Raw genomic sequence first — 24,385 nt, forward strand, 5'->3', positions numbered from 1 at the left:
GATCGACTGTCAATATCCAGCGTTTCTCGGATGGGTCCAGCTGCAACAACACTCGCGAAGCTCGACGCCATACGCGACAAGGTAGCCCGCTTGATCAGCACTCCTGCCAATGAACTGAATATCCACACCTCCCCCCCCTCCACACTGGGACTACAGTGTACACCATCCACAAGAAGCACAGTATCAACTCACCAAACTTACTTCAGTAGCAGTACCCAACCCTGTAACCTCTACCGATAGGAAGGATCACAGAAACACCATCATCTCCAAGTTCACTTCCAAGCCACCATTCTGACTTGAACATACAACTGCATTCCTTAATCATAACTCCGTCAAATTCTGGAATACCCTCAGTGTAATGTATTTGCTTCGTGGGTTCTTTGCTTAAGAATTCATAGCAACATATTGCTATTAAGAACTAGTTCGTTTATTAGCAAAAGGTTTAACAATCGCACTATACATTACCGGTTCATCCACCAGGCTCACAACCACTTACATAGAAAAATAGAAAATAGGTGCAGGGGCAGGCCATTCAGCCCTTCGAGCCTGCACCGCCATTCAATATGATCATGGCTGATCATTCCCTCAGTATCCCATTCCTGCTTTCTCTACATACCCCTTGATCCCTTTAGCCTTAAGGGCCACATCTAACTCCCTTTTGAAGATATCCAACAAACTGTACTCAACAACTTTCTGTGGTAAAGAATTCCACAGGTTCACAATTCTCTGAGTGAAGAAGTTTCTCCTCATCTCGGTCCTAAATGGCTTACCCCTTATCCTTAGACTGTGATCCCTGGTTTTGGACTTCCCCAACATTGGGAACATTCTTCTTGCATTTAACCTGTCCAATCCCGTCAGAATTTTATATGCTTCTATGAGATCCCCTCTCATTCTTCTAAATTCCAGTGAATATAAGCCGAGTCGATCCAGTCTTTCTTCATATGTCAGTCCTGCCATCCCGGGAATCAGTCTGGTGAACCTTCCCTGCACTCCCTCAATAGCAAGAATGTCCTTCCTCAGATTAGGAGACCAAAACTGGACACAATATTCAAGGTGAGGCCTCACCAAGGCCCTATACAACTGCAGTAAGACATCCCTGCTCCTATACTCAAATCCCCTCGCTATGAAAGCCAACATGCCATTTGCTTTCTTCACTGCCTGCTGTACCTGCATACCAACTTTCGATGACTGATGTACCATGACACCCAGGTCTCGTTGCACCTCCCCTTTTCCTAATCTGTCACCATTCAGATAATATTCTGCCTTCCTGTTTTTGCTTCATCGTGGGGGTTTTATTGAGTCTTGTGAACATCACGTGACTGGCTAAGCCACTCACAACTCAACAAGCTCTACCAACCTGTGAGCCTGATCACAGGGGCATACATTACACTCACAAACACCATTGTGAGAGCAACAACACAAGGGCTGCAGCAATTCAAAGAGAAGTCCACCACTACCTTCTCAGGGCAACTAGTGACGGCCGGTGAATGCAGCCTTGCCAGAGCCATCCACATCCCATAAACCCCTTAAAAACACACACACACACACACACACACACACACACTGATGTAAGAGGGTGTCTGACACAGCAAGAAAGGTAGTTGCCTCCCATGTCACTGATGAAGTCTGTTCAGTGTTGAAGGGTTTAACATTTTTGTAATCAAAATTGGTTGGTTATGGTACATAGCGGGTGACCATTACAATTTCTGTTCACCACCACTCCTTTATCTAGTCCAATATGAACTGTGATCCCCACAACTCAGTGAGTATTCTTCAGATCTTCATGATTTTTAAACCAGGTTTGGATGAGTAGGATCTTAAGAATTCAAACTTAAAAAATTGATTTAATTCAGTAACATGATCAATCAAAAACTGCTCTTAAAAAAAATATTCGAGGAACAGGAGGAGGCCGTTCAACACCTCGAGCCTGTTCCATCATTCAATTTGATCATGGCTGATGTATACCTTAACTCCATTTACACACAGACACACACACAGACACACACACAAGGGCAGTCAGGGCCTCGGTTTAACGTCTCATCCATTAGGTAAAAGTATCAAGGGAAAGAGATCAACGGCAGGTAAATGGAGTTAAGGTATACATCAGCCATGATCAAATTGAATGACGGAACAGGCTCGAGGTGTTGAACGGCCTCCTCCTGTTCCTCGAATATTTTTTTTAAGAGCAGTTTTTGATTGATCATATTACTGAATTAAATCAATTTTTTAAGTTTGAATTCTTAAGATCCTACTCATCCAAACCTGGTTTAAAAATCATGAAGATCTGAAGAATACTCACTGAGTTGTGGGGATCACAGTTCATAATGGACTAGATAAAGGAGTGGTGGTGAACAGAAATTGTAATGGTCACCCGCTATGTACCATAACCAACCAATTTTGATTACAAAAATGTTAAACCCTTCAACACTGAACAGACTTCATCAGTGACATGGGAGGCAACTACCTTTCTTGCTGTGTCAGACACCCTCTTACATCTGTGGTACCTTTGATCAACGATCGCCATACTAACCCATCTCTGCACTATGCGACATAGTATGGGGAAATCGCAGATATGCATCCAAGACCCTGATTCTGCTATGCCACTCTAGACCGTTCCCAAGTGAAGTACCCAGATGAAGAGGGTAAAAACTCTATATGTTGATAGATCTATTTATCTAAGGTCCGTTCATTTGCTGCATGGAAACGGAGAGGACACCTGCCTCTCGATAGAGTTCACAACATGGAGGGAACAGCACTGAATCCCAGCTCTATAAATATCCATTATCAGGCAGGTCATCAATAAAGGCCCAGAAACACTGAAAGCAGCAAGTCTGACGAGAGCCACAGATAATGGGGAGGCTGGCCATAAATAAACCCCAGGCCGTGCTGTCTTGAGCTTATGACCCCAGATCCACTTCATCACAAATACCGCCTACTTCCACCTCCGTAACACTGCCTGTCTCAGCCCATCTGCTGCTGACTGAAGGCTTGACTATTTAAACACTATCCTATCCTACTCACTCCCATCCTTTATTGATTCCCAGTCTGCATTTAAATCCTTCATGGCCTTGCCTCTCCCGATGTCTGTAAGTTCTTCCTGCCCTACTACCCCTCCTCCAAACTCTCCGTTCCTCAGCCTCTGGCTTTATGCGTCCGAACCTCCCTTTTCATAACATAAGAAATAGGAGCAGGAGTAGGTCATACGGCCCCTCGAGCCTGCTCCGCCATTCAATCAGATCATGGCTGATCATCGACCTCAACTCCACTTTCCCGCCCGATCTTCATATCCATTGATTCCCCTAGACTCCAAAAATCTATTTATTTAACACCGGTGGCCATGCCTTCAGCTGTCTAAGCCCCACACTCGTGAATTCCTTCCCTAAACCACTCCACCTCACTCGCCTCCTTTTGGGCCCCTCTTCAAACCCACAACTTTGACCAAGCTTTTGGTCTGTTAATATCCCTTTCTTTATCTCAACTTCCATTGTCCGATCACATCGCTGTGAAGCACCGTGGGACATATTTCTACATTAAACGTGGCACAAATGGCTATAAAACTACTAAAGAATGGCAGAGTTCAAAGACATGCATTCCAAAGATTATCACCTGTATCACAATGCTGACCTTTCTCTTTCCTTCGGCAAAATCAATACTTAAACTAATGCAATGCAATGTAAAAAAAAAAATGTTATTTCCTTGGAACAGAGGAGGCTGAGGGGAGATTTAATTGAGGTGTATAAAATTGAGGGGCCCAGATCGAGTGGATAGGAAGGACCGGTTTCCTTTAGCAGAGGGGTCAATAACCAGGGGGCATAGATTTAAAGTAATTGGTAAAAGGATTAGAGAGGAGATGAGGAAACATTTCTTCAGCCAGAGGGTGGTGGGGGTCTGGAACTCACGGCCTGAAAGGGTGGTAAGAGGCAGAAACCTTCACATTTAAAAATATTTGGATGTGCACTTGAAGTGCCGTAATCCACAGGGCTACGGACCGAGAGCTGGAAAGTGGGATGAGGCCGGACAGCTCTTGGTCGGCCAGTGCGGACACGATGGGCCGAATGGCCTCCTTCTGTGCCGTAATTTTCTATGATTCTAATTAAATTTCAACAACTATTTTCAGGGCCTTCTAGACTACTTTCTGCATGAGTGTCTCAATTCCTTCCATTATTCTCAGGCTGCCTTTGCCTTCCCAGGATTTGTGAGCCGGTACCCCAGTGCACTGCACTGGGAAGATTCATCCACCAATCATACTTTGGTAATAGAGTGAGCCACTGGCACATGTCGGGATGATTGAGAGAGAGAATGTTTGCGTGTGGGTGCGAGTGGCAAAAATAGCTGGCGAGAGAAGAGGTGAGAACTCAGTCTGCAATCATACACTCAACATCAGTACAGGACCGACAGCACCGAGGCATGCCTGAATTCGCTCCCGTAAAAAGCACAGTAAACACTTGAAAAGGGGTCAAACTGAATGGAAATCTGACAAAATGTAGTCAAATCCTGTCCCATAGCAAGGACAAAGAGTGGCACAATTTAGTTAACTGGATTAGGCTAAAGAATGGCAAAACTCAAACAAAAGCCAAGGTTACGATGGAGCTCAGTCAATCAATCATCTCGAACATGATTCAATCCCAAAGACTACTGGAGCTTCAGCTGACTGTTTCCAGCCCTAGGGGAACACTTTTGGAAAGGCAGCTCCACTGTGAAGCGACCTACATGGAAACCTTTCACAATCAATCCGCAGTACAGCCATCGGCGTCATCGTCACTACATCGGATTGGGTTCGGTCAGCCAAAGACACACATCTTCTCTGGAGCAGAGCATCAAAATCAACTGACATAATCTAGACAGGGCCAATTAATCGGCCCTGAGGGACGTTCAGATAAAAAGCTCCTGTGTTTCTGGGATTTTTGCTCCACTCCGGAGAACACGATTGGATAAGTCCCAGCTGAGCCGTCTGGAGATAAGGAAAAATGTATGGAACGGAGCTTGTCCCTTTCCACTTTAAGCACATCGCCGAGGGGGCAACCAGGAAGCAGCAATGACACTACAACCTCCCTTAGCAGAGGGGTCAACAACCAGGGGGCATAGATTTAAAGTAGTTGGTAGAAGAATTAGAGGGGAGATGAGGAAACATATTTTCTCCCAGAGGGTGGTGGGGGTCTGGAACTCACTGTCTGAAAGGGTGGTAGAGGCAGAAACCCTCACCACATTTAAAAAGTACTTGGATGTGCACTTGAAGTGCCGTAACCTACAGGGCTACGGACCAAGAGCTGGAAAGTGGGATTAGGCTGGATAGCTCTTGGTCGGCCGGCACGAACACAGTGGGCCGAATGACCTCCTTCTGTGCCGTAATTTTCTATGATTCTATGAACCTCAGTGGACACATCCACGGGCCGGCCTCCATAACGGGAAGACGACGACAAATGAGGGCAAACTTATGGATTCTGGGAGAAGAATTGTACAATATATAAAACATTTTAAAAATACATTTTAGCAAATAAATTGACCAGCAGCATCCTGATCTTTGGGGTTTGTATAGAATTTCTTTTTTTTAAGATTCATTCATGGGATGCCAGCATTTATTACCCATCCTTAATTATCCTTCAGAAGGTTGGGGTGAGCCAGCGTCTAGAAACAGCAGAGGCGCTCACTAGGCCATTTCAGAGAGGCAGTTAAACGTCGACCACATTGCTGTGGGTCTGGAGTCACATATAGGCCCAAACTGGCATTTCCTTCCCTAAAGTGGCATTAGTGAATCAGGTGGAGTTTTTTTACAACAATAGTTACATGGTCACTATCTTTTTTTTAATATTCCAGATTTATTTCATTCTGCAGCTGCTGTGGTGGGATTTGAACTCATAACGCTGGATTGTTAGCCCTGACCTCTGGATTACTAGTCCAGTAACATAACATCTGTGCTACTGTTCCCCTGTACGTACCATGGAGCCTCAGGGCCACATGGAGAGTTTGAAACCATGCTCCCACTAATTTGCACATATCGCAAGTTGCTGATACTAACAGATCCTAGTGTTCTAATTTAGGATTTATCCGCCAAACAAGGCAACAGCCTGAAGAACAGTCCTTTTGCAAACCTCCAAGACCATCAAGCAAAAAAAACAAATATAAATGTACGGTCTAAGTGCGCGGAGCTTCAAGGACAAGGTTGCAAGGGCTCAAGGGATGCAGTTTGGACACTCTTGTTCTTGATCTCAGCATACCGTGCTGTTTGTAACTTGACTTCCTGTTACTGTAAATAAAAGTGATGTGATAACACTGTTTGTGAGATTCCCTCAGTCAATCTTTAAAATGAACCGTCTGATATTCCATTCTTTGTGCGAGGGGTGCCTGACTGGCATTTCAATTTTTGGGTGAAATGGTGGTTTCTTCACCTATTCATAGGGGAACTGCGGTCGCTTGCGTCTGGCGACTGGGCAAGAAGATATTGATAAAACTCTACAATGGTTAAAAATGTCAAACGCGAGGCTCACCGCAAGCAGCAGAAACATCATGGGATTTTTTTTTCAATGATGGACTGAATGCAAGGAGAAACTAGCAAGAAGTGCCAAGGCCAGCAAAGTGCATTGGCTTGCTATAGTGGCGTGCTATGGAACGATCAAATAGGTTTGTGGACAGAATTCCCCAAGTTAGTTTCCTAGGCAACTTTGCAGGAGCTAAACGGGGTCTCTTTTTCCACAGGAAATGAAAACACAGAAAGAGGCAGCACTGAAGAGTGGTATAGGCAGGTGTGACCCACTAGTCTTCTTGGCCAGAAAAAAAGACTTGCATTTATATAGCACCTTTCACACCACCGGACAGCTCAAAGCGCTGTACAGCCAATGCAGTACTTACTGAAGTGTAGTCACTGATGTAATGTGGGAAACGCAGCAGCCAATTTGCACACAGCAACTTCCCACAAACAGCAATGTGATAATGACCAGATCATTTGTTTTTTTGTTATGTTGATTGAGGGATAAATATTGACCCCGGGACACTGGGGAGAACTCCCCCGCTCTTCTTCGAAATAGTGCCGTGGGATCTTTTAGAAACATAGAAAATAGGTGCAGGAGCAGGCCATTCAAGCCTGCAACGCCATTCAATAAGATCATGGTTGATCATTCACCTCAGTACCCCTTTCCTGCTTTCTCTCCATACTCCTTGATCCCTCTTGAATATATCCAATGAACTGGCATCAACAACTCTCTGCAGTTGGGAATTCCACAGGTTCACGACTCGCTGAGTCCACTTGAGGGGGCAGACGAGACCTCGATTTAACGTCTCATCCGTCAGCCTAGATTTATGCGCTCAAGTCCCCGGAGTGCGATTCGAACCCACAACCCTTCTGACTCAGAGGTGAGTGTGCTACCCACTGAGCCACAGCTGACACAGAATCTGTGCACGGCAGGGGAGGGGGGGTGGGGGAGAATGTAAACAGGAGGAAGTCTATAAATAATAAGAGATCCCAAGAACTCTGAATTTTCATAGTTCCTCACTTTCTACCTACCCTGCCAAAAAAGAAAAATCTGGTTTCACACCAATTGGGACCAATTAGGATCCACCCAGCCTGATCAAAAACCTGATATTCAGGTTTTTTTAAAAAATTCACACAAGGAGAAACAAGATATTTTAACAGGGAAGATCCTATTGGAGACCATCTAGCAAGGGATCTCCTTGGGAGAAATGACAGTCTCCTATTGTTTGCACAAAATGGATTTAAGTGCATTTTGTAGAATGGATCTGGCTCTGAAGTATTGATAAATCACCGATGCGATTACACAGCTAAATATATAAAAAGCTCCCGAACACGTTCAGGAGTTGGTCTGCCGTGAAAATACGAAGCCTAAATTGCCCAGTGCTAGCTCGAACGAGTATTTCGAAAACCTGGAATCCTTTTCGAAGGGGGCATCAACAGCGGGGGAAACCCGTGTATGCTTTACACACACACACATATATTATATATACACACACACATACAATATGCAGTGAAACTGAAATGCAATCGCAGCCTCTCCAAGCAAACAAAAACAGCGTATTCAGGGCTTTAATTATTCAAGAGGCAGGATGCTGATTATCCTTTGTACCAGCGCTTTGCAACCCCCCAAAAAATGGATCAAAAAGGTGCAATAATATGCCCGGATCTGCTCTTTTATGTGCAAAGCAACCTGAACACGCCAAAGGGATCTCGGAAAAGCCGAATGCATATATTTCCCGAAATCTCTGCTCTCCGATGCTCGCATTTCTCGTCCAAACCCATCACTGGGAGAATAAAAAACAAACATTTGCCACAATTTGTAATAAAGGCAGACCATGCAACACGCAGTTAAATGCACACCTTTTTTTTTGTCTTGCTAAATTGCACACGTACCTTTATATCCGGTCAATCCTGGAGCGATTAATTTCTATTTTTTAAATCCACATAGCTCTTTCGTTTTCATGCAGAGTGCTGCAGCGAGTCACGACATCCCACTCTCGCCCTCGCCACCGAGCCTGCCAATGAAACACTCCGGTTATTTCTATCCTCTCCGGTTGTGAATGTGGCGCTGGGAGCCAGAGAAAGAAAGCGGTGCAATGGGAGACAACGGCTCTTTCCTTCCAACCCACCCCCCTCCCGCCCCGGCAGATGGCTGGACCTGATCAGTTTTTGGATGCTTGCATGCCAGGCGGAGGAATACAGAGCGAATGGGACACATCCACACAATGCAGTAATCTGGGACAAGGCACAGCAGCAGCACATGGCTGCTTTAAGGGTCCTGCCTTCATGCTGCATTGTGCTTCACTGATTCATGAAAATAATCAAAATGTTACTTCCAGCACATCTGTAACAATGACTTTCCATCCAAAACAGATAGCGGAATCCAATCCTTCCCACCCAGCCCCTCCAAAAAACCAAATTAGCAATTTGTAAAGTATTATTTATGATTATAAATGACTGCATATGGTTGATTAGTTTAATGTATAATGGAAAATAAGTCATCTAGTGTCAGCTGTGGCTCAGTGGATAGCAGCCTCTAAGTCAGAAGGTTGTGGGTTCCAAGTCTCACTCCAGGGAATTGAGCACATAAATCTAGGCTGACACCCCCAGTGCAGTACTGAGGGAGCGCCACACTGTCGGAGGGGCAGTACTGAGGGAGTGCCGTACTGCGCTGTCAGAGGGACGGTACTGAGGGAGAGCCGCACTGTCGGAGGGGCAGTACTGAGGGAGCGCCGTACTGCGCTGTCGGAGGAGCAGTACTGAGGGAGAGCCGCACTGTCGGAGGGGCAGTACTGAGGGAGCGCCGTACTGCGCTGTCGGAGGGACAGTACTGAGGGAGCGCCGTACTACACTGGCAGAGGGGCAGTACTGAGGGAGCGCCGCAATGTCGGAGGGGCAGTACTGAGGGAGTGCCGCACTGTCGGAGGTGCCATCTTTCAGATGGGATGTTAAAACCGTGGCCCCATCGGCCCTCTCAGGTGGGGGTAAAAGATTCCATGGCACGATTTCGAAGAAAAGAGGAGTTATCCCCGGTGTCCTGGGGCCATTATTTATCCCTCAATCAACATCACTAAAACAGATGATCTGAGTATTATTACATTGCTGTTTGTGGGAGCTTGCTGTGCATAAGTTGGCTGCCACGTTTCCCACATTACAACCGTGACTGTATTCCAAAAGTACTTTTTTGGCTGTAAAGCGCTTTGAGACGTCAAAAAAAATAAATGCAATTCTTTCTTATAGTGTTGCAGTAGCAACCTTTTGGTGCCATCCTTGCTTAGCGTCAAAAGGTTTGTTGGTTTGTATCGCCCTCCCAATTATTTATCCTGTTGTTCACCATCCGCTTTATCGAGCTGGCTTTTTTAACGTGTCCCAATTCCTCATTGTATATAATGGCAATGCAAGCATAATTATAATGCTTTAAAAAAACACCTTCTCTCCCTAAAGCATTGACTCTTGCCTCGTGACATAAGGTTCCACAGGCACCTGGCACTTCACCATAGTGAGCATTCTTTATCGACGAGCCTAGGTAACAATTGTCTACATGCTGTTCAACTATGGAGAAAATGACAAACTCGATCATCCCTCACATACACTTCTAACAGCAGTCACAAGATTGCGATCCTTGGATAATTTTCCCAACTATAGTCCAGGGCACCAAGCTGAGTCATTAAATCGAAGCCCCGTTTGCTCTCAGGTGGCCATAAAAGATCCCACGTCCATTATTTCAAAGAAGCGTAGGAGGATTATGCCCAGTGTCCCGGGCCAATATTTATCTCTCAATCAACGTCACACAAACAGATGATCTGGTCATCATCACATTGCTGTTTGTGGGAGCTTGCTGTGCGCAAATTGGTTGCCGCGTTTCCCACATTGTAACAGTGACTACACTCCAAAAATTACTTCACTGGCTGTAGTGCACTTTGGGACGTGATTGTGAAAGGCGCATTTCTTTTTTGGCGGAAGTACAGGATGTTGCCTGGACTGGAGAATTTCAGCGATGAGGAAAGATTGGATAGGCTGAGTTGTCTTCTTTGGAACAGCGGAGGCCGAGGGGAGACTTAATTGAGGTGTATAAAATTATGAGGGGCTAGATAGAGTAGATAGGAAGGACTTATTTCCCTTAGCAGAGGGTAAACAACCAGGGGGCATAGATTTAAAGTAATTGGGAGGAGGTTGAGGGGATTTGAGGGGAATCTTTTCACCCAGAGGGTGGTGGGAGTCTGGGGCGGAACTCACTGCCTGAAAGGGTGGTAAAAGCAGAAACCCAAACCACATATAAAAGTACTTGGATATGCACTTGTAACCTACAGGGCTACGGACCAAGAGTTGGAAAGTGGGATTAGGTTGGACAGCTCTTTGTCAGCCATCATGGGTACGATGGCTGAATGGCCTCCTTCAGTGCTGTAAATTTCTGATTCTATACTTTGAGCATCCCAGATCCTGACCTGGCAATGGAAAAGTACATCCAGGGGGTCCTCCTCGCTATCCAGTGGCCCCTGCTGGGCAGTGCGTGTGTGTATGGGAATCAGACATCGATTCGATGTCTGGCTGCTGTCAAGATTGCAAATGGCATGTCCGGTTATATAAAAAATGAACAAAGCATATAATGAAGGAGGTTTACCTGCCTGTCTTGAGCGTTGGTCAGGCTACACTTAGGAGTATCGTGCGCAGTTTTACGGCCCTCACCACAGTACGGATGCAGCCGAGCCAGAAAAGGTACAGAGAAGAACTACTCGGGTAATTAGTGAAGTGGAGAACTCACTGGAAAGAGAAGGTTGAGAAATGCTATGATTCCTGTTTTTAGGATTCTAAAGGGACTGGATATCATCATCATCATCATAGGCGGTCCCTCGAACGAGGATGACTTGCTTCCAGCAATTCGGCCTCAGCTCTTCACTTTATTCATAAATGACTTGGATCAACCAATAGAGAGCGATGAACTCAAGCTTGCTAACAACACCAAGTTAGGTGGTCCAGAAGAGCAGAGGGCCCAGGGGCAGCACGGACCTGCCCACACTGCGATATGTGCGCGCACTAGGTCCGTGCAGCAGAGCAGGTCTCCAGTCGCCATGGTTAACCTTTGCCACAGGATAAAGGCCTAGCTCTGTCAAGCCCGTTGATAATGGCGACCATGACAAGCTATTCTTCCTTGTCCAGAACAGTCGAACCAGAGGACAAGGCCTGGGCTTGACGGGGGAGGGGGGGGTAAATCCAAAACTCGTCTGCGGAAACAGTCAGTGAGTGAGTGGACAGACTCCCCAGGGTGACAGTGGAAGCAGTTAGTATTGATTCATTCAAGTACAAATCCAATCGGTTTCTTTCCGAAAATAATATTTTGGGACGCACTGTATATGTGTAATTTAAGACGCAACATGTGGGGAGTGATGCGTGCTCGGGAGGAAGAAGCTAACTTTGGACCTCATTCCCAAGGCTCTCCACCGCTGGGGGTTTTCCTCGTCTCATGTCTGCGTCTGTTCTAGACTCATTGATAGAGGTCGATAGCCATGAGTGAACAAGTCCTTTATTGTCATATCATGCGGTTACTAGGATGGTAGAAGGCGAGCTAAGAACATAAGAAATAGGAACAGGAGTAGGCCATACGGCCCCTCGAGCCTGCTCCGCCATTCAATAAGATCATGACTGATCTGATTATGGACTCAGCTCCACTTCCCCGCCCACTCCCCATAACCCCTTATCCCCTTGTCGATTAAGAAACCGTCTATTTCTGTCTTAAATTTATTCAATGTCCCAGCTTCCACAGCTCTCTGAGGCAGCGATGGACCTGGGACTTGTTACGTTTAGCAATTTCAATGGATAGAAACATAGAAACATAGAATATAGGTGCAGGAGTAGGTCATTCGGCCCTTCAAGCCTGCACCACCATTCCATATGATCATGGCTGATCATTCACCTCAGTACCCCTTTCCTGCTTTCTCTCCATACCCCTTGATCCCTTTAGCCGTAAGGGCCCTATCTAACTCCCTCTTGAATATATTCAATGAACTGGCATCAACGACTCTCTGCGGCAAGGAATTCCACAGGTTAACAACTCTCTGAGTGAAGAAGTTTCTCTTCATCTCAGTCCTAAATGACCTACTCCCTATCCTAAGACTGTGTCCCCTGGTTCTGGACTTCCCCAACATCGGGGACATTCTTCCCGCATCTAACCTGTCCCGTCCCGTCACGTTTCTATGAGATCCCCTCTCATCCTTCTAAACTCCAGTGTATAAAGGCCCAGTTGATCCAGTCTCTCCTCATATGTCAGTCCAGCCATCCCTGGAATCAGTCTGGTGAACCTTCGCTGCACTCCCTCAATAGCAAGAACGTCCTTCCTCAGATTAGGAAACCAAAACTGAACACAATATTCCAGGTGAGGCCTCACCAAGGCCCTGTACAATTGCAGTAAGACATCCCTGCTACTATACTCAAATCCCCTAGCTATGAAGGCCAACATGTCATTTGCCTTCTTCACCGCCTGCTGTACCTGCATGCCAACTTTCAATGACTGGTGAACCAAGATACCTAGATCTCGTTGCACCTCCCCTTTTCCTAATCTGACACCATTCAGATAATATTCTGCCTTCGTGTTTTTGCCACCAAAGTGGATAACTTCATATTTATCCACATTATACTGCATCTGCCATACAGTTGCCCACTCACCTAACCTGTCCAAATAACCCTGCAGCCTCTTAGCATCCTCTTCACAGCTCACTCCGCCACCCAGTTTAGTGTCATCTGCAAACTTGGAGATATTACACTCAATTCCTGCATCCAAATCATTAATGTATGTTGTAAAGAGCTGGGGTCCCAGCACTGAGCCCTGTGGCACTCCACTAGTCATTGCCTGCCATTCCGAAAAGGACCCGTTTATCCTAACTCTCTGCTTCCTGTCTGCCAACCAATTCTCTATCCATACCAGTATCCACACCATTACCCCCAATATCATGTGCTTTGATTTTGAACACCAATCTCTTGTGTGGGGCCTTGTCAAAAGCCTTTTGAAAGTCCAAATACACCACATCCACTGGTTCTCCCTTGTCCACTCTATTAGTTACATCCTCAAAAATACCAGAAGATTTGTCAAGCATGATTTTCCCTTCACAAAACCATGCTGACTTGGACCGATCCTGTCACTGCTTTCCAAATGCGCTGCTATTTCATCCTTAATAATTGATTCCAACATTTTCCCCACTACTGATGTTAGGCCAACCGGTCTATAATTTCCCGTTTTCTCTCTCTCTCCTTTTTTAAAAAGTGCTGTTACATTAGCTACCCTCCAGTCCATAGGAACTGATCCAGAGTAAATAGACTGTTGGAAAATGATCACCAATGCAGCCACTATTTCTAGGGTCACCTCCTTAAGTACTCTGGGATGCAGACAATCAGGCCCCGGGGATTTGTCGGCCTTCAATCCCTTCAATTACCCCAACACAATTTCCCGCCTAATAAGGATATCCTTCAGTTCCTCCTTCTCACTAGACCCTCGGTCTCCTACTACATCCGGAAGGTCATTTGTGTCTTCCTTCGTGAAGACAGACCAAAGTATTTGTTCAATTGGTCTGCCATTTCTTTGTTCCCCATTATTAATTCACCTGAGTCTGTCTGCAAGGGACCTACGTTTGTCTTGACTAATCTTTTTCTCTTCACCTATCTATAGAAGCTTTTGCAGTCAGTTTTTATGTTCCCGGCAAGCTTCCTCTTGTACTCTATTTTCCCCCTCCTAATTAAACCCTTTGTCCTCCTCTGCTGAATTCTAAATTTCTCCCAGTCCTCAGGTTTGCTGCTTTTTCTGGCCAATTTATATGCCTCTTCCTTGGATCTAACACTATCCTTAATTTCCCTTGTTAGCCACGGTTGAGCCACCTTCCCTGTTTTATTTTTACTCCAGACAGGGATGTTCAACTGTTGAAGTTCATCCATGTGATCTATAAATGTTTGCCATTGCCTATCCACCGTCAACCCTTTAAGTATCATTTGCCAGTCTATTCTAGCCAATTCACGCCTCATGCCGTCGAAGTTAGCTTTCCTTAAGTTTAGGACCCTTGTTTCTGAATTAACTGTGTCACTCTCCATCTTAAATAAAGAATTCTACCATATTATGGTCATTCTTCCCCAAAGGGCCTCGCACAACAAGATTGCCAATTAGTCCCTTCTCATTACACATCACCCAGTCTAGGATGGCCAGCTCCCTAGTTGGTTCCTCGACATATTGGTCAAGAAAACCATCCCTAATACACTCCAGGAAATCCTCCTCCACCGCATTGCTACCAGTTTGGTTAGCCCAATCTATATGTAAATTAAAGTCGCCCATGATAACTGCTGTACCTTTATTGCACATATCCCTTATTTCTTGTTTGATGCTGTCCCCAATCTCACTACTACTATTTGGTGGCCTATACACAACTCCCACCAGCGTTTTCTGCCCTTTGGTATTCCGCAGCTCCACCCATACCGATTCCACATCATCCAAGCTAATGTCCTTCCTTACAATTGCATTAATTTGCTCTTTAACCAAGAACGCCACCCCGTCTCCTTTTCCTCTCTGTCTATCCTTCCTAAATGTTGAATACCCCCGGATGTTGAGTCCCAGCCTTGGTCACCCTGGAGCCATGTCTCTGTGATGCCAATTACATCATATCCATTAACTGTTATCTGCGCAGTTAATTCGTCCACCTTATTCCGAATACTCCTCGCATTGATGCACAGAGCCTTCAGGCTTGTCTTTTTAACACACCTTGCCCCTTTAGAAGTTTGCTGTAATGTGGCCCTTTTTGTTTTTTGCCTTGGGATTCCCTGCCCTCCACTTTTACTATTCTCCTTTCTATCTTTTGCCTTTGTCTCCCTTTTATTTCCCTCTGTCTACCTGCATTGGTTCCCATCCCCCTGCCATATTAGTTTAACTCCTCCCCAACAGCACTAGCAAACACTCCCCCTAGGACATTGGTTCCGGTCCTGGCCAGGTGCAAACCGTCCGGTTTGTACTGGTCCCACCTCCCCCAGAACCGGTTCCAATGCCCCAGGAATTTGAATCCCTCCCTTCTGCACCACTCCTCAAGCCATGTATTCAGCTGAGCTATCCTGCAATTCCTACTCTGACTGGCACGTGGCACTGGTAGCAATCCTGAGATTATTACTTTTGAGGTCCTACTTTTTAATTGAGCTCCTAGCTCCCTAAATTCGTCTCGTAGGACCTCATCCTGTTTTTTGCCTATAGCGTTGGTACCTATGTGCACCACGACAACTGGCTGTTCACCCTCCCTTTTCAGAATGTCCTGCACTCGCTCCGAGACATCCTTGACCCTTGCACCAGGGAGGCAACATACCATCCTGGATTCTCGGTTGCAGAAACGCCTATCTATTCCCCTTACAATTGAATCCCCTATCACTATCACTCTCCCACTCTTTTTCCTGCCCCCCTGTGCAGCAGAGCCACCCATGGTACCATGAACTTGGCTGCTTCTGCCCTCCCCTGATGAGTCAGCCCCCTCAACAGCACCCAAAGCGGTTGCAGATAAGACTCAGAACTGAGACTGGGGCGAAGACTGAAAGAAATATGATTAAAGGATCCAAATTCCATCAGGCTCAGGATTGTAGAAGGTTAATCAGGGCTATTGGATTCTGTACAGGAGAGCAGAACAAGAGACACAAGTACAAGGTGAAATGGATAAATTCAGGTAGGATGCAAGAAAACATTACTTCAACAAGAACAAAAGCTTATATTTATACAGAGTGAAACGTTCCAAGACACCGAGCCGCATAAGTAGAAATTAGCGCAGGTGACCAAAAGCTTGGTCAGAGGTATGCTTTAAGGGGCGTGTTGAAGGAGGAAAGAGATAGAGGGGCGGAGAGGTTTAGGGAAGGAGTTCCAGAGTTTGGGGCCCAGGCAACAGAAGGCACGGCCACCACCAATGATTGAGCAATTATAATCAGGGATGCTCAAGAGGGCAGAATTAGAGAAGTGCAGACATCTCGGGGGGGTGGGGGGGTCTTGAAGAGATTACAAAGATAGGGAGGGGGCGAGGCCATGGAGGGATTTATACACAAGGATGAGAATTTTGAAATCGAGGCGCTGCTTAACCGGAAGCCAACATAGGTCAACGAGCACAGAGGGTGATGCGTGAGCGGAACTCAGTGCGAGTTCGGACACAGGGCAGCAGAGTTTTGGATCACCTCTAGTTTACGTAGGGTAGAATGTGGGAGGCCAGCCAGGAGTGCATTGGAATAGTCAAGTCTAGAGGTAACAAAGGTATGGATGAGGGCTTCAGTAGCAGATGAGCTGAGGAAAGGGGCGGAGACGGGCGATGTTATGGAGGTGCAAATAGGCGGGTTTTAGTTATGCTGCGGATATGTGGTCGACAGCTCATTTCAGGGTCAAATATGGACACCAAGGTTGATCACGGAGCAGCACTGATGGGAGTTACGTAGAAGCACACAGCTCAGATGATCCCAACAAGTAACGGACAGATTACTTTCACAACACAATTGTAAAAGTTTGATTGGTGCCAGCACAAGTCTGGCACCAAATGCCCCACTTTAAACATGAGGGCAAACTTGTTAATTTACACAGTGCTATGTTGCAGTGATGCATGCTATGTGGAGAATCAGACTCCTATCGCACTATGTGGCACAACGCTTAGATGAGGCAACAGCAATACGCTCGGAAAGCAAATGAATCAGTTCCTATTATAGGTTCATTTATACATTCGGTAGCATTAAAAATCTCTGTTGAATGTACTCATCTCCTGGAGGAGATAAATCTTTTTAAAATAATGTTGCCATAAAATAGTTTTGTTATTTGCCAAGGAGAGAGACAAGCACAAGCTATGCGGACAGGAATATTCAGAAACAGAAGTAATATTTAGCAGCTGCGCTGAAATCTGTAAAATTTAAAGCATTGGGGCCTTGGGACACAAACTTTTAATCTAATTTTCAAAGTATATATATGTATGTCTGTAATATTCTTATTAATAAAATGTAACTATTTTATTTCATTTTTTTCTCCTGAAGGCTTATGCTGGTATACTGTTCCACCGACGTGAAGCATTCTTTGCATGCTTTACCTGTGACCCTCGACGGTGAATGGTTGTTTGGTTATTCGGTCATGTGATTCGTCACAGCCAAACCAGTTCCTGCGTTCACCCAATGTACACGCACACTTGCCCACAGGAGTCAATGTGAACCCTCTCACTGACTTTTCCCCTCAATAGCTCAGGATCATTAAGGTGCCCTGCCCCCGTTTCTCCCACCCCCAACAGCTGCCCCAGCAGAGACCAACCAACAACCCAACAGAAAACGATAACTCTAAATTAAAATACTGTGAATTCAAGAGACTATTACTTATCACAACCTATTCATCAGCATATGTTTTACCCCAATTTTACTGCAGGCTACAGGGAAACCAAAACCATCGGCTGGGTGTGTAGACATGGCAAAGGGCTGCTCAGCACTCCAGACTGACTCTTCGAATCATCATCATCATCATCATAGGCAGTCCCTCGAAATCGAGGAAGACTTGCTTCCACTCTTAACATGAGTCCTTAGGTGGCTGATCAGTCCAATACGGGAACCACAGTCCCTGTCACAGGTGGGACAGACAGTGGTTGAGGGGAAGGGTGGGCAGGGAGCCTGGTTTGCCGCATGCTCCTTCCGCTGCCTGCACTTGGTTTCTGCATGCTCTCGCGACAATACTCGAGGAGCTCAGCGCCCGCCCAGATGCACTTCCTCCACTTAGGGCGGTCTTTGGCCAGGGACTCCCAGATGTAACCCCGAGACATCAAGATTCACGGCGCAGCCCTGGACAACGTGGACCACTTCCCTTATCTTGGGAGCCTCCTATCAACAAGAGCAGGCATTGACGACGAGATCCAACACCACCTCCAGTGCAGCCTTCGGGCGCCTGAGGAAAAGAGTGTTTGAAGACCAGTCCCTCAAAACTTTCACCAAGCTCATGGTCTACAGGGCTGTAGTAATACCCGCCCTCCTGTATGGCTCAGAGACATGGACCATGTACAGTAGACACCTCAAGTCGCTGGAGAAATACCACCAGCGATGTCTCCACAAGATCCTACAAATGCCCTGGGAGGACAGACGCACCAACGTTAGCGTCCTCGACCAGTCCAACATCCCCAGCATTGAAGCACTGACCACACTTGATCTTAGAATCACACAGCACCGGAGGAGGCCATTCGGCTCATTGGGCCTGTGCCGGCTCTGTGAAAAAGCTGTTCAATTAGTCCCACTCCTGCTCTTTCCCTACAGCCCTGGAAATTCTACAGAGCCCATTACTTTACTCTGTAAACTGGGAAAGTATCATAGAATCATAGAAGTTTACCGCACAGAAGGAGGCCCTTCAGCCCATCATGTCTGTGCCAGCTGAAAAAGAGCTATCCAGCCTAATCCCACTTACCAGCTCTTGGTCCGTTGCCCTGTAAGTTAGGGCACTTCAGGAGGTTCACTTGGTTGATTCCGGGGATGAAGGGGTTGTCTTATGAAGAAAAGTTGAGCAGGTTGGGCCTATACTCATTGGAGTTTAGAAGAATGAGAGGGGATGTTATTGAAACATACAAGATTCTGAGGGGCTCGACAGGGGTAGATGCTGTGAGGATGTTTCCGCTCGTGGGGAATCTCGAACTAGTGGACATAATTTCAGAATAAGGGGTCACCCATTTAAAATGGAAATGAGGAGCAATTTCTTCTCTCAGAGGGTCGTGAATCTTTGGAATTCTCTGCCCTAGAGAGCTGTGGAGGCTGGGTCATTGAATATATTTAAGGTGGAGATAAGACAGATTCTTGAATGATGAGGGAGTCAAGGGTTATGGGGAAATGAAGTTGAGGCCAAGATCAGATCGGCCATGATCTTATTGAATGGCGGAGCAGGCTCGAGGGGCCAAATGGCCTACTCTTGTTCCTATTTCTTATGCAAGCGCATATCCAAGTACTGTTTAAATATGGCGAGGGTTTCTGCCTCTACCACCCTTTCAGGCAGTGAGTTCCAGACCCCCACCACCCTCTGGGTTCTCCTCAATTCCCCTCTAATCCTTCTACCAATTATTTTAAATCTATGCCCCCTGGTTATTGACCTCTCTGCTAAGGGAAACAGGTCCTTCCTATCCGCTCTATCTAGGCCCCTCATAATTTTATACAGCAACGTAAAACTTTAAACACAACTCCCCCTTGAAGGAGGAATGTAACATACCTTTTCCTCTGGACTGTATAACAGTAAAACGGTTGTCGTTATTAGGAGTAAAAAAAAAACATAAACTCAACAAGTACAGTGGCCTCAACAATCTTTCATCCACTGCGTTCCCAATCTCAGTCGTGCCTCCGTCGGTGTCACTATGTGCAAGCCAGACATTTCTGAACAAGGAGAGAGGGCAAATTGGAGAGCCAATTACTCCAGGCTGTTCGCACACCTCCCAACAGTTGTCACACTGGGAAGCAAGGGATCTGGGGGCTGCCCAACCACACTCTCAGCTAGAAACCTCACAAATAAGAATTGGAGTAAACACCTTTTAAAAAGAGTGGGCTGACACTACATATTACATAGAATTTACAGCAGGCCGTTCTTATCTTATTGAAACATATAAAATTCTGAGGGGGCTTAATAGGGTAGATGCAGGGAGGATGTTTTCCCCGGGCTGGGGAGTCTAGAACCAGGGGTCACAGTCTCAGGATAAGGGGTCGGCCATTTAGGGTGGAGATGAGGAAAAATGTCTTCACTCAGAGGGTGGTGAATCTTTGGAATTCTCTTCCCCAGAGGGCTGTGGAGGCTCAGTCCTTGAGTATATTCAAGACAGATCGATAGATTTTTGAATATTAAGGGTGTCAAGGGATATGGGGATAGTGCAGGCAAGTGGAGTTGAAGTACAAGATCAGCCATGATCTCACTGAATGGCGGAGCAGGCTCGAGGGGCCGAATGGCCTACTTCTGCTCCTAATTCTTGTTATGTTCTTATGCTCCACACGAGCCTCCTCCCACCCCTCTTCATCTCATCCTATCAGCGTTACCTTCTATTCCTTTCTCCCTCACATTCTTATCAAGCTTCCTCTTAAATGTGGCTCGCCTTTTTGTTTTACTTTGTCACCCCAACTGGGACACAGTTGCCCTTCACCTACCCCCTCGGAGCCTCCCGTTGCTGCTTCCCAGCTTGTTTTATTTTTGTTGGATCTGATACAGATTTGTTGCAAAAATGATCATTGTGTGTGTGTATTCCTCTGACCCCATCTTTGATGCATTGCTCTCGGTTATACTTATTGTACTGACTTTACCATTGAAGGTGTCAACGTGGCTGTCTCTAGCACTCTCGCCTGAGTGAGAGGGCTGTGGGTTCAAGGCCTTCTCCAAGACTGGAGCTGATACAGGTTGGACCTCTCTGGTCCAGCACCCTCGGGACCTGTGTGCGTGCTAGCAGCCTGTGGGCGGCTCCCTCAGCACTCGCGCACACACTCACTGACTGACAGTCGCTCCAGCCAATCACCAAACAAACTCACCGACTGACAGTCACTCCAGCCAATCACCGAACACACTCGCTGACTGACAGCCGCTCCAACCAGTCACCAAACACACTCACTGACTGGCAGCTGCTCCAGCAAATCACCAAACACACTCACTGACTGACAGCTGCTCCGGCCAATCAAAACGTTTCTTTTTTGTAAACCCTGCTCTTCCTCAGGCCCAGCTAATGCCGAACTACGGATGTTTCTGGACCAGAGAGTCCCGGACCAGAGAGGTCCAACCTGTAACCTGGGCTAACATTGCAGCGCAGTACTGAGGGAGTACTTCATTATTCACGGTGCCATCCTTTGAATGAGATGTTAAAGCAAGGTGCACTCTGCTTTTTCAGGTGTGTATTAAAGATCTTGTGACTGAAGAAACACATGGAAGTTCTGCTGGTATAATAAAAACAGAAAATGCTGGAAACACTCAGTAGGTCAAGTACCATCAGTGGAGAGAGAAAAACAGAGTTAACGTTTCAGGTCGATGACCTTTCGTCAGAACTGGAAAAAATTTTAAGCTAGTGCAGGGCCAGGGAAAGGGGATATGGGAGGAAAGAACAAAAGCGAAGGTCTGTGATAAGGTGGAAGGCAGGAGAGATCCAATGACAGAAAGTATGATTGTACAAAGCAAAAGGAGATGGTAATGGGACAAGTAACGAAAAAAAAAGATGAGTCTAGATGAGGTGAAAATGGGAATGGCAGAAACATCAACAGCCACCATTATGACCTGAAATTATTGAACTCGATGTTGAGTCCAGAAGGTTGTAAAGTGCCGAATGGAAAGATGAGGTGCTGTTCCTCGAGCTTAGGTTGAGCTTCATTGGAAGAGTGTACAAGGTCGAGGGCGGAAAGATCAAGGTGGGAGTGGAGGCGGAGAATTAAAGCTCTCCTGGTGTTCTGGCCTGGCTAACGTTTATCCCGCAATCACGTCGACCAAAGGACAGGTGAACTGGTCTGTCAAATCACTGCTGTTTAGGAGATCCTGCTGCCTGTAAATGAACTGCCACGTTTCCATACATCACATACACTGCACCTCACAAAGTGTCAGCAGTTTTTCCAAAGGAGAGCAGGTAGTTCTCCTGGTATCCTGGTCAGGATTCATCCATTACCACCAGAAGCGACCAACGAGTCATTCGTCTTGTTTGCTGTTTGTCGGACTTTGCGGTGCACAAGTAGGCTGTTTTATTCCCCTTCACAAGAGTGACTACACTTTAAAATCAGTTGATTGGCTGTAGAGCTCTGCTCATGTGAGGACCATGTTCGAAATACAACTTCCTATCAGACTGGAGTTACATTGCAGTCGCTGAAGACGAGAAGAAAAATGTGAGACAGCCTCTTGGAGGTCTGACACGTGAGTTGTACGACCATCATCATCATCGGCGGTCCCTCAAACGAGGATGACTTGCTTCCACAAGAATTCACAGATGTTTCAATGAAGGACCCGATGTTCCAGGCCTGAACTCCAATTGAAGGGTGGAAGATGCCTGTGCGTGGATTTTATTAACAGGTGGTAGCCGTTGCACATCAGCCACCACACGGGCTTGACAGAGCTAGGCCTTTATCCAGTGGCAAGGGTTAAACCAGGACCACTGGAGACCTGCTCTGCTGCACGGACTAGTGCCCGCACATATCGCAGTGTGGGCTGGCCCGTGTTGCACCTGGGCCCTCGTCTCTCTGGGTCCCGTACCCTCTGTCGCCGCACCTTCGCCCACGATGTTCCAGGGCCCAACGCTCCAGCTCTATTTTATAGCCCTAACCTGCGGTGGTGTTCTCACACAGGTGGGGGCGGCCCACGTGTCAGCCAATGAGTTGGAGGCGGAGTGAGACTTGCGGCAGGACTCACAGCCAACAGTCTACTTAACGGCCGGCAAAGACTATTTACTCAGCAAACAGAGTCTATTTAAACACCGCACTGCAGCAAACAGTCTACAGTGTCTATAATTTTTTAAGTTTCTACGAACTACAGCAAACAACTCCAGATAAATGCAGGGTGATTTCTCCAGCGTAATGCAGTGAGTGGAGGAGAGTTACAGAATACAAATTCTGTGCGTAAAATCAGTCGCAGTCACTGACAGAGGTGCAGTCTCCAGCAGTGATGGACGGGGTGGGAAATTATCCAATCACATCCATTCTGGCCGGGACTTGTGATGTCACGACGTGCAGCCTTAATTAACTCAAAAAATACATTAGGTACTCAGTTGGAACCCTGCCCTAATGTCCTTGAAATTGGGCTCATTGACTGTTCGGTGCAAGGGTTCGAAATGAACAGTTTAAATCCTGCACAAAACTACCTCTGGGATGAAAGGGTTGTCCAATGAGGAGAGATCGTGTAGACTGGGCCTGTACTCTCTGGAGTTTAGAAGAATGAGAGGCGATCTCATTGAAACATACAAGATTCTGAGGGGGGATTAACGGGGTAGATGCTGAGAGGTTGTTTCCCCCCTGGCTGCAGTGTCTAGAACGTGGGGGGCACAGTCAAGACTGAGATGAGGAGGAATTTCTTCACTCAGAGGGTGGTGAATCTTTGGAATTCTCTGCCCCAAAGGACTGTGGATGCTGAGTCTCTGAATATATTCAAGGCTGAGATCGATAGATTTTTGGAGTCGAGGGGAATCAAGGGATCGGGCGGGAAAGTGGAGTTGAGGTCGATGATCAGCCATGATTTTACTGAATGGCGGAGCAGGCTCGAGGTGTCAAATGGCCTACTCCTGCTCTTATTTCTTGTGTAAAAAGGTCAATCCCTTATTCTGAGACTGTAACCCCTGGTTCTATATTCCCCAGCCCGGGGGAAACACCCTCCCTGCATCCACCCTGTCAAGCCCTGTACAAATTTTGTATGTTTCAAAGAGATCACCTCTCATTCATCTAAACTCTGGAGAATATTGGCCCAGTCTACTCAATCTTTCCTCACAGGACAATCCCCCCCCATCCCAGAATCAGTCTGGTGAACCTTCGTTGCACTCCCTCTATAGCAAGTATGCCCTCCAAGCCCTTACACCTGGTACAAGCAGGCTTTGGGCCTGCTTTTATCAGCATAAGAGTGAGGATAATTGTTTAAATCGTTTAAACATTCAAAAATCTTCAAAATTAGTGCAGGTTACTTTTGGCCCCTTTAGAAATGTTTAAATTGGACATGACTCCCACCACCAACAACAACTTTTATTTATATAGCGCCTTCCCAAGGATTGGTGTAACAGAATGGTGAGAGGGTGGAAATTTCAGGTATTGTGAGGTCTGTGATGTTACTTAAAGGCGATACACGGTACAACATCCGAAATCCGGAATCCTCAGGACTGAGTCCATTCCGGTTTTTGGGGTTTCCCGCATTTCAGGTAAGAAAATCAATAGTCTGAAATCTGGAATCATCAACCGAATCCGTGACGGGTTTTGAGTGGCGGGGTCCAAAATCCGGCAAAACCCGAA

General features: G+C 46.4%; 1 protein-coding gene across 3 annotated transcripts in view; it reads right to left on the reverse strand.

Moving 5' to 3' along the window:
- The window catches only part of sptbn2 (spectrin, beta, non-erythrocytic 2), a 376,681-nt gene that overhangs the window by 349,462 nt on the left and 2,834 nt on the right, over positions 1–24,385 (reverse strand). For all 3 annotated transcript variants that reach the window (XM_070868170.1, XM_070868166.1, XM_070868167.1), the window contains one exon: positions 8,360–8,481. The gene's annotated coding sequence lies outside the window, so the exon portion shown is untranslated. The remainder of the gene's footprint in view (positions 1–8,359; positions 8,482–24,385) is intronic.

Source organism: Pristiophorus japonicus, chromosome 27 (genome assembly GCF_044704955.1).
Source record: "Pristiophorus japonicus isolate sPriJap1 chromosome 27, sPriJap1.hap1, whole genome shotgun sequence".
Classification (NCBI taxonomy): Eukaryota; Metazoa; Chordata; class Chondrichthyes; family Pristiophoridae; genus Pristiophorus; species Pristiophorus japonicus.